The 14,196-nt window shown below is 45.2% G+C and overlaps 1 protein-coding gene across 1 annotated transcript in view; it reads left to right on the forward strand.

The window, feature by feature from the left end:
- Positions 1 to 4,323: 4,323 nt before the first annotated feature.
- Positions 4,324 to 14,196, forward strand: part of LOC115153502 (complement C1q tumor necrosis factor-related protein 1) — a 39,880-nt gene continuing 30,007 nt past the window's right edge. The window contains exon 1 of the mRNA XM_029698998.1: positions 4,324 to 4,572. The gene's annotated coding sequence lies outside the window, so the exon portion shown is untranslated. The remainder of the gene's footprint in view (positions 4,573 to 14,196) is intronic.

Consider the following 14,196-nt stretch of genomic DNA (forward strand, 5'->3'; position numbering starts at 1 on the left):
GTGGCTCCTCCTGCACCAGCTGTGGTCGGAGAGGACACACGGCCAACCGGTGCTGGAGGAGCCAGTCTGGGAGTCGAGAGGGCAGGCAGAACACTTCTCGGTCACCTCAGGTGAGTCAGCACCAGAGTTGATGATTGGGACTTCCAATTGAAGGCAGGTGTGTATAGTTGCCTTTGATTGGAAGTCCTATATAGGTGTGTGTGTTTGTCTTTGGGGTTGTGGGGAATTGTTTTGCACTGCGTTTTTTTAAGCCTGCAAACTGTTGCTGCTGCTGTCGTGGTTTTTTGTTTTCCGGTGGATGCTTTACTCCTTTTGTTGGGGAAATAAAATATGAGTATCCACACTTCCGCTGCGCCTTGGTCCTCCATTACAGACGACAACCGTGACAGGAGGAGACAGCGGCTATGGAGACGTATGTCACGGAATCCCTGGGACAGGGGTACATTCGGCCCTCCATCTCACCCGCTTCCTCGGGTATCTTTTTTGTGAAGAAAAAGGAGGGAGGTCTGCGTCCGTGCATTGATTACCGAGGTCTAAACACTATCACGGTGGGGTTTAGTTACCCACTACCTCTCATCGCTACGGCGGTGGAATCATTTCACGGAACACAGTTCTTCACAAAACTGGATCTCAGGAGCGCGTATAATCTGGTGCGTATCAAGAAGGGAGACGAGTGGAAAACCGCCTTTAGTACCACATCAGGCCATTATGAGTACCTCGTCATGCCGTATGGGTTGAAAAATGCTCCAGCCGTCTTTCAATCCTTTGTTGATGAAATTCTCAGGGACCTGCACGGGCAGGGCGTGATAGTCTATATCGATGACATTCTGATATATTCCGCCACCCGCTCCGCGCATGTGTCCCAGGTGCGCAAGGTGCTTGGTAGACTGTTGGAGCATGACCTATACGTGAAGGCTGAGAAGTGTGAGTTTTCCAAACGAGCCATCTCCTTTCTGGGTTATCGCATTTCCACCACGGGGGTGGTGATGGAGTGTGACCGCGTTAAGGCCGTGCGTAATTGGCTGACTCCAACCACAGTGAAGGAGGTGCAGCGGTTCTTAGGCTTTGCAAATTACTACCGGAGGTTTATCCGGGGTTTTGGCCAGGTAGTGGCTCCCATTACCTCACTGCTGAAGGGGGGGGGCGGTGCGTTTGCGATGGTCGACGGAGGCGGACGGAGCCTTCAAGAAGTTGAAGACGCTGTTCACCAACGCACCCGTGTTGGCGCACCCGAACCCGTCTTTAGCGTTCATAGTGGAGGTCGACGCATCCGAGGCTGGGGTGGGTGCCGTGCTATCACAGCGCTCGGGTACGCCATCAAAACTTCGCCCCTGCGCTTTCTTTTCAAAGAAGCTCAGTTCGGCGGAGCGTAACTACGATGTGGGGGACAGGGAGTTGCTAGCGGTGGTCAAAGCCCTGAGGGTGTGGCGGCAAAGGCTTGAGGGGGCTAAGCACCCCTTTCTCATCTGGACCGACCAACGAAACCTGGAGTACATCCGGGCAGCGAGGAGACTGAATCCACGTCAGGCGAGGTGGGCCATGTTCTTCGCCCGGTTTAGGTTTACCATCTCCGATAGACCGGTTCCCTGAATACTAAAGCCGACGTGCTGTCCCGTCTCTATGACACGGAGGACCGGCCCATCGATCCAACTCCCATCATTCCAGCGGCTAGGCTGGTGGCACCAGTGGTATGGGAGGTGGACTCGGACATCGAGCGGGCATTGGTGTTGGAACCTGCGCCTGCGCAGGTGCCCGTGGGGCGCATGTATGTGCCGCTCGGTGTTCGTGATCGTTTGATTCGGTGGGCGCACACGCTACCTACTGCGGGTCATCCCCGGTGAGGCGAGGACAGTGCGGAGTCTAAGGGGGAAGTACTGGTGGCCCACCTTGGCTAAGGACGTGAGGTCCTATGTCTCTTCCTGTTCGGTGTGTGCCCAGAGTAAGGCTCCTAGGCATCTACTGAGAGGGAAGTTACAGCCCCTCCCCGTTCCACAACGACCATGGTTGCACCTGTCCATTGACTTCTTGACAGATCTTCCCCCCTCTCAGGGGAACACGCCGATTCTGGTGGTTGTGGATCGGTTCTCTGTCCTGCCGTCTCCTCCCATTACCCGGTCTCCCTACGGCCCTGCAGACTGCGGAGGCCCTATTTACCCACGTCTTCCGGCACTACGGGGTGCCGGAGGACATTGTCTCTGATCGAGGTTCCCAGTTCACATCCAGGGTCTGGAGAGCGTTTATGGAGAGGCTGGGGGTCTGTGTTAGGTTACCAGCCGGTCCTGGCACCATGGCATCGAAGCCAGACTGAGGCTCCTGCGGTGGAGGACTGGGTCCAGCACTCCAAGGAGACCTGGAGAGCCATCCAGGACTCACTAAAGGAGGCCAGTGCGCGGCAGAAGAGGAGTGCTGACCGCCACCGCAGTGAGGCGCCCGTGTTCGCACCAGGAGACAGGGTCTGGCTCTCGACCCGGAACCTGCCCCTCCGCGTGCCCTGCCGGAAGCTGGGGCCGCAGTGTGTTGGGCCCTTCAGTCCTGAGGAGGATAAACGAGGTGTGTTATTGGTTGCAACTCCCTTCCTATTACCGCATTAACCCCTCGTTTCATGTGTCTCTCCTCAGGCCGGTGGTAGCTGGTCCCTTCAGGAAGATGAGGTGCCGGAGGTCCCTCCGCCCCCTCTGGACATCGGGGGGTCCCCGGCGTACAGCATACAGGCCATTCTGGACTCAAGACGCCGGGCGAGGGGCCTGCAGTACCTCGTGGACTGGGAGGGGTACGGCCTGGAGGAGAGGTGCTGGGTGCCGGCGGAGGACGTCCTGGACCCATCTATGTTGAGGGATTTCCACCACCTCCGTCCGGATCGGTGTCGGCGCGCTGCGGGAGCCGCGCGTCAGGAGGGGGGTACTGTCACGATTCCCACCAACGGTGGCGCCCCCTCCTGCTCGGGTGGTGCTCGGCGGTCGTCGTCACCGGCCTATTAGCAACTACCGATCCCCTTTTTAGTTTTCCCTTTTTTTGGTTTTGGGCACCTGTGGCCAATTAGCTATTAGAGGGGGTATTTAGTTTAGCTGGCCCGTCCGTTGTTTGTGCGGGATTAATTTTGTTCATTGACGACGTGTTGTTCGTCGGCTTTACCTGGTCGCCTATTTGTATTTATTCCCTATGTTTGGGAACTTTTGTTTATTATGCAGTGTTATTAAAAACACCACTCCCTGTGTTCGCTGCTTCCTGCGCCTCATTCCTCCTACACGACTACCGAAGCCATTACAATGCCTTAAAATATTCTAATGAGCCAGAGACTCCCCGCCTACAACATTTTCCCACAATGCACCATAATTAATACTGTAAAACATATTTATGGTATTTTACTGTGCATTCTTTTTCTTTTCTTTTTTACGGACTCGGGAGAGGTGAAGGTTGAGAGCCGTGCATCCTCCGAAACACAACCCAACCAAGCCGCACTGCTTCTTGATACAATGCCCATTTAACCCGGTGACCAGCCACACCAATGTGTCGGAAGAAACACTGTACACCTGGCGACCGTGTCAGCGTGCATGCACCCGGTCTGCCACAGGAGTCTCTAGAGCACGATGGGGAAAAGACATCCCTGCTCCATACCCTCCCCTAACCCGGACGACGCTGGGCCAATTATGCGCCGCCCCATGGGTCTCCCGGTCGCGGCCGGCTGTGACAGAGCCTGGACTCGAACCAGGATCTCTATTGGCACAGCTAATGTAGCACTGTGATGCTGTGCCTTTACTGTGCATTCTACACTGTATTACTCTTGAAATTACAGGAAGCTCTTACAGTGTGCTGTAAAACAAATGTACAGTATTTTACTGTGCATTCTACTGTAATATACTGTATTCAAATTATACAGTATCATACCTTTGATTAATACAGTAAATTACTGATAAAATTACAATAACAGCTAACACTGCCGGTTAAAGTTGGATTACCTAAACATGTACTTTACATCTGTCAAACAATTGAACTACAACAGATGATTCTTAACAAAACGCTGGGAGAACAATTTGTTTAATTTGTCCAGACAAAATGTTAAATCTTGTTTCAGCTGCTTTACTCCCCTTTTCTCTTTCTCTCTCTTTCTCTCTGTCCTCTGGGTCCCTTCATTGCTCTCTCTCCTTATCTCTCTCCGTCTCTTTTCTCTCTCTCTTCCCGCTCTCCCCTCTAGTCCCCTCAAGTTGCTCTCTCTCCTTGTATCTGCCCTTTCTCTCTCGTTTTGTTGTTATTTTTCTTTCATCCCTATAGGTCACAATCTGTGCTCCTCCCTCTCTTCCTCCCTCCCTCTCTCCACTCCACTTGTTTTGAAGACCTAGTCTCTCTGCAGACAGCAGGCAGGCAGCAGTGTTCAGTGTTAGGGGGAGAGTTGGAGGAGGATTGACACTCACACACTGACTGACTGCAGGGATCTGAGGAAGACTAACTGGGAGAAAACCAGAACAAACTAAGGCTGACGGTGTGATAAACGTGGGCTAAACCAGGCTGAAATCAAGTCAAAGAGCAAGCAGGATCCTTGCCATATTGCCTTGTGGATCCACAATCTTAGAAGTGGTAAGTCTTGTCATATTATCTAGAATGTTAATTTTGTTGAATTAAATCTAAATGTCAGGAATAACGTGTAAATATCTATTAAACTTGATTAAACACATTCTGCTCAGTTCCAGTTTCTATAGTATTTGCCACTGGACACTATTCCTTATGAAATGTGTTAACAAAGCCTGTCCAAACAGACACACACACAGCTTCTGTGGAGTTGTGACAAACCGTTCCCAGATGGCGCACTAAAATGCCCTCTACCCCATGTCAGATTACAGAAATACATGTCTCTGAGACTTTACAGTGGCTGCAGGGCCAGTGGTAAGAGTTAACCATTCTAACACTCAGCAAAGTGTTTTCACTAAGCAAAGTGTTGAATTTTTTGTTTGGAAAGCAAAAACTGTCACCATGAACTGAGTAAGTACTGTAGTGGTGTCATCTGGCCTATATTCAATGCTGGGACTGAATGCATTTGAGATAAATCATGAATGATTTCAGCACCTCACTGAACTGCGCTAGCTGACAGCAAGTGGCTGACACATGTTTCTGTTGTCGTTGGATACTTGTCGATAATTTCTGTGTTTGTTTTGTTCTGAGATGACTGCATGGTTTTTGCCTCACCCGGTCTCCCGTGACAGTGTAGTCAGATACGTAAATACTTGAATTGGTCCCAAATAACATCCTATTTATATTGTAGTGCAGGTCCTGGTCAAAAGTAGTGCACTATAGGGAATAGGGTGCCATTTGGGACTCATTCCTTGTCTCTCTGTTAGACAGTAACAATGGTGATAGTATAAAGACAGGGATATAATCAGAGAGCAGAAGTAGAGCTGGTTTGAGAGGGATAGGCATCTGAGTGTCCCAAAGTGGCAAAGTGAAATTAATGTGGGACAGGAATTCTTTGGGCATACCATCACAAAGCCTGTAGGCTGCAGCTGAACTTACTGCTTCTGCACTGGTCATGTCCTGCCTTGGGAGAGAGGGATAGAAAGAGAGATGGAGTGTCAGAGAATACAGAAAGCAATGTCTAAACATCATGCCTTACATAACAAAACAAAACAATGTTCTTCTACAGTAGTTCCCTAACCAAAAATATTGCTGCCGTCAAAAGGCACTGCACTTGATCAATCCTTGTCTGCATACTCTACACCTTTTTTCTAATTTTATCAGTAACCTACTGTATTAATCAACAGCATGATACTGTATAAACTGAATGCCATAAATTACTGTAGAATGCACAGTAAAATACTGCACATTTGTTTTACAGCACACTGTACAACCTTTCTGTAATTTCAACTGCAGTACACAGTAGAATGCACTGTGTACTGTAAAATACTGTAAATGTGTTTTACAGTATTCATTATGGTACATTGTGGGAAAATGTTGTGGGCGGGGAAAGTCTCTGGCTCATTAACATATTTTACGGTGAGCCTTGTAAGAGGCTATATATGTTGCACTCATGAGTAAGAATGCTGTACCCACACAGAATATCGTAATGTAGTGTACTTTAGTAATTTTACACACTTTGTTCTGATACTCTATAATAATCTATTGGCTAATTGCTGCTAGTAATTTACTGAAATTTAGAATACAGTAGCATACCATAAGACCACTAGTGGGTGCATGGTATTACATTTTTGTAATTTAGCAGATGCTCTTATCTAGAGCGACTTACAGATAGTGCGTTCATCGTAAGATAGCTAGGTGGGACAAGCACATCACGGCATAGTAACTACACGTTCCTCAATACAGTAACTATCAGCAAAGTCAGAGCTAGCAAGGGGGGGAGTCAAGTGCTGGTTCAGGATTATTATTTTATCAAATAAATACAAATGGGGGGGGGGGGGGGTGTCAAGGTGAGGTGGAGGATTATTTAACATACTCTTTGAAGAGGTAGGGTTTCATGTGCTTTGGGATGATATTGACTCATTAACATATTTTAAGGTTTGCCTTGTAAGTGGCTGTATTTGTTGCATCCGTTACTGCGAGGCCTGTACCAATTTAAGTGATATGTGGTAGTAGTTCCCTACATATTTTGTGTACAAGAAATAGGTCACTAGTGATGGGGAAACTAAGCTTCCTGAACCATTGAGGCTTTCCAGCCAATTGTGTCAAAAATAGGTTAATTACTTGAGGTATTGATCAACACAGTGTACACTAGTGGCACCTGCTGGTCATAAGAATTTAGAATAGTCAAATTATTAGAGATAATGTCACACATGCCGCAGCGCATGGGCAGTGTAGCCTTTTTGTCTTCCACCGAAACCAATGCCAAACCAATCAGGTGGTTGTTCGACGAAACAAAGCTTCCAACGTCATTGATCACGTGCTTCTGATAAAGCGAGACAGGCATCGGCACACTGCTACGAAATAAATTAAGCGATTCCGACGCATGCCTCGGAGCGGCGGTATCAAATGTAACATCACTACAGTGGGTCTTAAACCTTTTAATGCTTCACAATTTACCCATGTCCATTTAATCTGTTTTGCACTGTAATCACAACCAGTTTGGAAGCATTTGTTTAGGCCTCTAGAAGAGAAAGTGATAAAAACCAAGTATTCAATAATATTATGTAATATGCAAATGCCTACAGCCAACCTGCTTCCTCTAATCCCTTGTAATTACAGTAAAATACTGTAAAAAAAAATATTACAGTTTAACAGTCCCTTTCACTGTATTGCACTGTGTTTCATTGCTCTGACATCGAGTTCCCATGAATATCTCAGTATTGTATTGGCACTATCAGGATATATCATAAGGGATATATCATAAGCTATCTTGTTGTAATTACAATTATTTTGAAGACCAATGTATTGTTAACTACAACAACATTTTCAGTAACGGTTACAGAAGCTTTTTACTTGCTATGACTGTGATGTGTGTTTTCTTTATCAACATTGGTTGAATGCACTGACTGTAAGTTGATAAGTACAAGAGTGTCCGCTAAATGGCCAACATTTAATGTAAATGACAGGTCAATTAATGTAAATGACAAGTCAATCAAAGACCATAGACTTTCTGAAAGAGGTGTTTTGAGGGATCTTGAAGTTTATATGGAATTGGATAGGGAGCCAGTGAAGTTTGATGAGGTTCAGGGTCGGACTTAGTGATTTAGAGGCCGCAGGCAGAGGCCAGTAAAAATGTATTACCTTTTAATGAACCAAACCAATCATAAAAAAAGTAGGATACCTTCGCACATTCATCCAAAAACAATTCCAGCATCTGAACAGTGCACTGTGCACCACAATTTTCCTTCAATTCGAAAGTATTTTTACTGAAGTACTTTACAGCAATGCAGGTCTGAATACTCTACAAGGTGAGTACAGGTCTGTATACTCTACCAGTGAGTACAGGTATGTATACTCTATCAGTGAGTACAGGTCTGTATACTCTACCAGTGAGTACAGGTCTGTATACTCTACCAGTGAATACAGGTCTGTATACTCTAGCAGTGAGTACAGGTCTCTATACTCTACCAGTGAGTACAGGTCTGTATACTCTACAAGGTGAGTACAGGTCTGTACACTCTACCAGTGAGTATAGGTCTGTATACTCTACCAGTGAGTACAGGTCTGTTTACTCTACCAGTGAGTACATGTCTATTTCCATATTGTTGTTTTTAGCCTTCACTATATCATTAATAGGACTGCGTCCCAAATGCAGTAGTGCACTACTTTTGACCAAGGCACATAGGGGTCTGGTGGGCCCTTGTCAAAGTAAGCCACTATATAGGGAATATGGTGCCATTTGGAATGCAACCTAGGTGTTTTGTTTAATTGGTCCTCTATCGTGTTACAGTTGAAAATGCTCCTGGCATGTTATCATTACTCTGTGTGTGTGTGTGTGTGTGTGTGTGTGCGTGCAAAGATGGGCAGTATTTCTGTTACATATATTTGAAATACTTATTTCAATTACTTTTGAGTATTCCGTCATTTGTATTTCACTGGCTTGCAGTGAAATACAAACTACAATCTAATGTATTTTGTAACAAGATATTTTTGAGACCTGTAATTTGTATTTTACTTGTTTGTTGTAAATTACAAAATACTTTTCTATACCATTTGTTTTTACAGAGGTTCATAATATTGTGGCCGACTTTCACCCTGCATTGGTGTCAGATGTCTCATGATACTATGGTATGGTAAGAGTGTCTGCTAAATTATCAAAGTGTTAATATAAAAATGAATGCTTGCAAAGCAAGCTGGGTATTATTATAATGAGCTCTGCCACCGAAAGAAGGCCAATAATAACACCCAGTGTGCTTTGCAATTGTTAATTTTTTACAATTACATTTTAGTCAAAAAGCAGACACTCTTAAAGTCAGTGAATTCAACTAAGGTAGATAAACAACCACATATCACAGTCATAGCAAGTACAATTGTATTTCTTTGTTACTGAAAATGTTGTTGTAGTGAAGGTGTGTAATTGCAAATGTAAATACAAAATACTTGGGTAGCACTTTATAATAACTTCATGTAATAAAGCATTTATAATGGATCAGTAAATAGTTTGTTCATAATTTATTAGTCAGCACTCCCACATTTGTAAACGTTAGTAACATAGTTATTCACACATTTATAAACAACTTTAAAGTATTTATAATGATTCATAAGATTATTCATAAGACGTTTAATATGGGTCTTTATAAACCATTTACTAATCATTAATTAAGTCTTTTTGCATGGCCTCATCTAAAGTGTGGGCTTTTTAAAATTGTATAAACACTTTATCAATGTTTTTAGGGACCAGTGTAATTTCTCACAATAGATGGACATGCCATTGCTAGACATTCCAGCAGTACCTGATGCTCCTTAACTCTTAAGCTGACAGTCCCCAAAATCAGGCAATAGAATTACTTAAAAAAATATTTATATGTTTATATGACTTATTTAATTGATTTCCCACCATTTTATAAATCAGAAGACAGCCATCCATCCAATCAATCAATCAATCAATCAATCAATCAATCAATCAATCAATCAATCAATCAATCAATCAAATGTATTTATATAGCCCTTCTTACATCAGCTGATGTCACAAAGTGCTGTACAGAAACCCAGCCTAAAACCCCAAACAGCAAGCAATGCAGGTGTAGAAGCACGGTGGCTAGGAAAAACTCCCTAGAAAGGCCAGAACCTAGGAAGAAACCTAGAGAGGAACCAGGCTATGAGGGGTGGCCAGTCCTCTTCTGGCTGTGCCGGGTGGAGATTGAAACAGTACAAGGCCAAGATGTTCAAATGTTCATAGATGACCAGCAGGGTCAGATAATAATAATCATAGTGGTTGTCGAGGGTGCAACAGGTCAGCACCTCAGGAGTAAATGTCAGTTGGCTTTTCATAGTTGATCATTCAGAGTATCTCTACCGCACCTGCTGTCTCTAGAGAGTTTAAAACAGCAGGTCTGGGACAAGGTAGCACGTCTGGTGAACAGGTCAGGGTTCCATAGCCGGAGGCAGAACAGTTGAAACTGGAGCAGCAGCATGAGCAGGTGGACTGGGGACAGAAAGGAGTCATCAGGCCAGGTAGTCCTGAGGCATGGTCCTAGGGCTCAGGTCCTCCGAGAGAGCGAGAGAGAGAGAGAAAGAGAGAGAAAAAGAATTAATGAGAGTATACTTAAATTCACACAGGACACCGGATAAGCCAGGAGAAATACTCCAGATATAACAGACTGACCCTAGCCCCCTGACACATAAACTATTTCAGCATAATTACCGAAGGCTGAGACAGGAGGGGTCGGGAGACACTGGCCCGACGATACCACCAGACAGGGCCAAACAGGCAGGATATAACCCCACCCACTTTGCCAAAGCACAGCCCCCACACCACTAGAGGGATATCTTCAACCACCAACTTACTATCCGGAGATAAGGCCGAGCATAGCCCACAAAGATCTACCCCACGGCACGAACCCAAAGGGGGGCATCAACCCGGACAGGAAGATCACGTCAGTGACTCAACCCACTCAAGTAACACTCCCCTCCTAGGGACGGCATGGAAGAGCACCAGTAAGCCAGTGACTCAGCCCCCATTGGGGCGGCAGCATAGCCTAGTGGTTAGAGCGTTGGACTAGGCAGACCATTCCATAAAAATGGAGCTCTATAGGAGAAAGCCCTGTCTCCAGCTGTTTGCTTAGAAATTCTAGGGACAGTAAGGAGGCCTGTGTCTTGTGACCGTAGCGTACGTGTAGGTATGTACGGCAGGACCGGAAAGATAGGTAGGAGCATGCCCATGTAATGCTTTGTATGTTAGCAGTAAAACCTTGAAATCAGCCCTAGCCTTAACAGGAAGCCAGTGTAGAGAGTCTAGCACTGGAGTAATATGATCAAATTTGTTGGTTCTAGTCGTGTTTAGCACTAACTGAAGTGTATTTAGTTCTTTATCCGGAAGGTAGAGAATTGCAGTAGTCTAATCTAGAAGTGACAAAAGCATGGATACATTTTTCTGCATAATTTTGAACAGAAAGTTTCTCATTTTTGCAATGTTACGTGGATGGAAAAAAGCTGTCCTTGAAACAGTCTTTATAAGTTTGTCAAAAAAGAAATCAGGGTCCAGAGTAATGCCGAGGTCCTTCACAGTTTTATTTGAGACGACTGTACAACCATCGAGATTAATTGTCAGAGTCAACAGAAGATCCCTTTTTTTCTTGGGACCTAGAACTAGCATCTCAGTTTAAAAGTAGAACATTTGCCGCCGTCCACTTCCTTATGTCTGAAACACAGGCTTCCAGCGAGGGCAATTTTGGGGCTTCACCATGTTTCATCAAAATGTACAGCTGTGTGTCGTCCGCATAGCAGTGAATGTTAACATTAAGTTTCCGAATGACATCACCAAGAGGTAAAATACACTGCTCAACAAAAATAAAGGGAACACTTAAACAACACAATGTAACTCCAAGTCAATCACACTTCTGTGAAATCAAACTGTCCACTTAGGAAGCAACACTGATTGACAATAAATGTCACATGCTGTTGTGCAAATGGAATAGACAACAGGTGGAAATTATAGGCAATTAGCAAGACACCCCCAATAAAGGAGTGGTTCTGCAGGTGGTAACCACAGACCACTTCTCAGTTCCTATGCTTCCTGGCTGATGTTTTGGTCACTTTTGAATGTTGGCGGTGCTTTCACTCTAGTGGTAGCATTAGACGGAGTCTACAACCCACACAAGGGGCTCAGGTAGTGCAGCTCATCCAGGATGGCACATCAATGCGAGCTGTGGCAAGAAGGTTTGCTGTGTCTGTCAGCGTAGTGTCCAGAGTATGGAGGCGCTCCCAGGAGACAGGCCAGTACATCAGGAGATGTGGAGGAGGAGGTAGGAGGGCAACAACCCAGCAACAGGACCGCTACCTCCGCCTTTGTGCAAGGAGGAGCAGGAGAAGCACTGCCAGAGCCCTTCGAAAGGACCTCCAGCAGGCCACAAATGTGCATGTGTCTGCTCAAAGGGTCAGAAATAGACTCCATGAGGGTGGTATGAGGGCCCGACGTCCACAGGTGGGGGTTGTGCTTACAGCCCAACACCGTGCAGGACGTTTGGCATTTGCCAGAGAACACCAAGACTGGCAAATTCGCCACTGGCGCCCTGTGCTCTTCACAGATGAAAGCAGGTTCACACTGAGCACGTGGCAGACGTGACAGAGTCTGGAGACACCGTGGAGAACGTTCTGCTGCCTGCAACATCCTCCAGCATGACCGGTTTGGCATTGGGTCAGTCATGGTGTGGGGTGGCATTTCTTTGGGGGGCCGCACAGCCCTCCATGTGCTCGCCAGAGGTAGCCTGACTGCCATTAGGTACCGAGATGAGATCCTCAGACCCCTTGTGAGACCATATGCTGGTGTGGTTGGCCCTGGGTTCCTCCTAATGCAAGACAATGCTAGACCTCATGTGGCTGGAGTGTGTCAGCAGTTCCTGCAAGAGGAAGGCATTGATGCTATGGACTGGCCCGCCCGTTCCCCAGACCTGAATCCAATTGAGCACATCTGGGACATCATGTCTCGCTCCATCCACCAACGCCACATTGCACCACAGACTGTCCAGGAGTTGGCGGATGCTTTATTGCAGGTCCGTCTCACGCCACCTCATCAGGAGCATGCCCAGGCGTTGTAGGGAGGTCATACAGGCACGTGGAGGCCACACACACTACTGAGCCTCATTTTGACTTGTTTTAAGGACATTACATCAAGGTTGGATCAGCCTGTAGTGTGGTTTTCCACTTTAATTTTGAGTGTGACTCCAAATCCAGACCTCCATGGGTTGATAAATTGGATTTCCATTGATTATTTTTGTGTGATTTTGTTGTCAGCACATTCAACTATATAAAAAAAGTATTTAATAAGATTATTTCTTTCATTCAGATCTAGGATGTGTTGTTTAAGTGTTCCCTTTATTTTTTGAGCAGTATATATAGTGAAAACAATAGTGGTCCTAAAATGGAGCCTTGAGGAACACCAACATTTACAGTTGATTTGTCAGAGGACAAATCATCTACAGAGACAAACTGATATCCGTGTTGAGCAATTTAGGTTTCCAATCTCTCCAAAAGAATGTGGTGATTGATGGTATAAAATGCAGCACTAAGGTCTAGGAGCATGAGGAAAGATGCAGAACCTCGGTCTGACGCCATTAAAAGGTAATTTACCACCTTCACAAGTGCAGTGTCAGTGCTATGATGGGGTCTAAAACCAGACTGAAGCGTTTTGTATACATTGTTTGTCTTCAGGAAGGCAGTGAGATGCTGCGCAACAGCTTTTTCAAAAAATTTGGAGAGGAATGGGAGATTTGATATAGGCCGATTAGTTTTTTATATTTTCTGGGTCAAGGTTTGGCTTTTTCAAGAGAGGCTTTATTACTTGCCACTTTTAGTGAGTTTGGTACACATCCGGTGGATTCGGAGCCGTATATTATGTTCAACATAGAAGGGCCAAGCACAGGAAGCAGCTCTTTCAGTAGTTTAGTTGGAATAGTGTCCAGTATGCAGCTTGAAGGTTTAGAGGCCATTACTATTTTCATCAATGTGTCAAGAGATATAGTATTCAAAAACTTAAGTGTCTCCCTTGATCCTAGGTCCAGACCTTCCTAGGACCATGTAAATGTCCTCTATCAAATAAATGTGTATTTGCCTCCCTATGGTGGTTGACTGCATCATTACATCCATTTATATAACTTGACTGCAACATTACGTGAAAGGGGCGGTCCATAGAAAAACATTCATCCAGCTTGACTGCTTCACGGCACAGACATGGCAAAGCAATTGCTGAATTTGTCTCAAGCAGGCAGATCTAAATACATAACTTTCATAGTTCTACGATAAAGAAGGGAACCTACCCACTTCCTAAAACCTAAAATAAGTAAAGAAGTAATTTTGTGTGGAAGTCAAACATTTGTTTTACGTTGGAGGCAGACACATTGTATATGCAAAGAACGATATAATTGAGCCCTTTACATAGACCTTCTTCCCTTGTCTATAGGAGGGACCAATGCTGTTAAACTGGCCCAAATGTTGATTTAGACATTCACAAATTTAACACATTTTGAGTATCACTGTTGTCATGATATGTTTGGTAAAGTAATAAAGAGGATTACATATTTTGGGTAGATGATCCAAAAACAAATTATAACTATACATGGACATATTCCATCC

Source organism: Salmo trutta, chromosome 18, assembly GCF_901001165.1.
Source record: "Salmo trutta chromosome 18, fSalTru1.1, whole genome shotgun sequence".
In the NCBI taxonomy this organism is placed as follows: Eukaryota; Metazoa; Chordata; class Actinopteri; order Salmoniformes; family Salmonidae; genus Salmo; species Salmo trutta.